Raw genomic sequence first — 2,230 nt, 5'->3', positions numbered from 1 at the left:
TAGATAGTTGTTTGAGGATCAAATGACCTTAGAGAATAGTCAAACCTTTAAGCAAGGAGAGGATCAAAATTTCTTCAAGGGTGTTTATTTTAGCTTTTATGGTTAAGATTATCATTGGGTACAACTTAGTTATGCATAAAATTCAACCATAAAAACTAATTTTTCTTGTTTTTGTTAGCTTTTTTGGTAGGTCCCCCACCAACACCTCAACCTCCACCTCTAAAAGAAATTCAAATGAATTTGATAAATATTTTTATTAAAAAAAAGATTTTTAACAACTACATAAGGTAAAATAACTTCAACAAAAATTGGATAAGATAAATATTATTTAGTAGGTGGAGGATCAAAACTAGATAAGATAAACATTATCTCTTAGATGAGATTGTGGAGGATAAAAACTAGTTATTATTTAGTAGGTGTTTATCTTAGCTTTTATGGATGAGATTGTGGTTGGGTACAACTTAATTATACACAAAACTCAACCATAAAAACTAATTTTTCTTGATTTTTTAGTTTTTTTGGTGGGTCTCACACCCAAACCTCAACCTTTACTTCTAAAACAAACATAAATAAATTTGACAAATAGTTTTGTTAAAAAAAGGATTTTTAACAACCATATCGGGTAAAATGACTTTAACAAAATTTGGATAAGATAAATATTATTTAGTAGGTGGAGGATAAAAACTAGATAAGATAAACATTATCTATTAGATGAATTATAAAAATAAGATAGGATAGATGTTATTGGTTAGACAAATAATAAAATATAAGATAATATAAATGAGTTTTTAACAACCATGAAGAGATATTGTAAATGTAGTATAAGATAATGTTTAATTAATATCTCAAGATAGAAGAGACATAGAAAATAAATATGAAAACTAGTTTGGTTAAAGAGATGAAGACATAGTTAGAAGCATAAAATAAATTTGTCTTTTAGACAATTCTTGAGTAAATTTCTATGCTTTCAAAACATGAAAAACGTAAATACACATGTCACTTAACCCCACTATCCGTATCTTTCTTGTTTTGAAACTAGATATGTTGCCCGTGCTTTGTTGTTGGCTGGGTTGAATTTTTGCTAACATAAAAAAATCAAAGGGATTTCAAATGATGAAACAAAAAACAATTATTATTTTTTAAATAGTGTTGAAGAAAAAACCCTTGAGACAACCCGTTTAATTTGACTAATCAACCATTTGTGATATGAGATAATGATAAAAAAAATTATACTATCAAAAGAAAGACCCCACAAAAAAGATTGAAATTCAATAAAAAAACACATAAAAAAGGTGAAAAAATCACAAAGATCAAATGCCAATAATTTAACTCCAAAAGTATAAAGTTGAATTTTTTTTAAAAATAAACATCAAGAAAGAAACGCCAATTTGAAAAAAACACCTATTTTTAGAATATGAGATCTAGATAATCAAACAACAAGGAAAGTGAAACATATAACAAAGTTCAAGGCTTAATAACCAAAATTTCAAATGAAGAATTTGAAAAAAATAAATTAATTTTAATAAAAAAGACAAAAAAATGAAATCAAATTTGATTCGTGAGACTGAGATTGCACTATGCAAAGAAAAACATGAAAAAATATTGAAGAAAAATCTTCAATCTCAGTAAAAATTTAAAATCCAAACAATGCCGACCAAATCTTATTTAAAAACTAAATGAGAAAAATAATAAGACACTAAAATGAAAAAAGTAATTAAGAAAGGGATAAAAAAATAGTAATTAGAAGAATGAAAACCCAAATTGGATAAAAAAACTAAATAAAATAAGATAGTGAGGGACAAAATTGAAAAAAATACAAATAAGAAAAAGGATAAGAAAATAGTAATAAAAAAATAAAGACCAAAATTGAATAAAAAACAATGACAATGAAATGATCCAGGATGAAATTGAAAAAAAAATAAATTAAGAAAAGGATAAAACACTAAAAAAGAACAATAAAAAATATAAGGACCAATTTGGATACATAAATCAAATTAAATAAAATTTATCAGGAATGGTATTTTGACTATATATATATAGGTTTGTTTATGTGATAGTAGAATGACACAATCCTTTCAACCTAATTTCACAATTCTAAGAAAAAGCCAGTGACACGACTAAAAGATTGATGTCTTCTCCCAAGTGTAGGAGTGTCGAAGTAATAAATAACCCGGCAAGACCGGGGTCGAACCACAGGGAGGTTAATTGTAAAAATTATAAACAACAATTA

The 2,230-nt window shown here is 25.9% G+C and overlaps 1 long non-coding RNA gene across 1 annotated transcript in view; it reads right to left on the bottom strand.

Annotated features, from left to right (window-relative positions):
• Positions 1-425: 425 nt before the first annotated feature.
• LOC105134980 (uncharacterized) overlaps positions 426-2,230 on the bottom strand; it is a 15,891-nt gene continuing 14,086 nt past the window's right edge. Inside the window, exon 3 of the long non-coding RNA XR_844107.1 lies at positions 426-500. This is a non-coding gene — a long non-coding RNA (uncharacterized LOC105134980). The remainder of the gene's footprint in view (positions 501-2,230) is intronic.

The sequence above is a fragment of the Populus euphratica genome, unplaced genomic scaffold (genome assembly GCF_000495115.2).
Source record: "Populus euphratica unplaced genomic scaffold, PopEup_1.0 scaffold57.1, whole genome shotgun sequence".
Classification (NCBI taxonomy): Eukaryota; Viridiplantae; Streptophyta; class Magnoliopsida; order Malpighiales; family Salicaceae; genus Populus; species Populus euphratica.
Note: the sequence above shows the minus strand (reverse complement) of the source record. Positions and strands in the feature narration are given on the sequence as shown.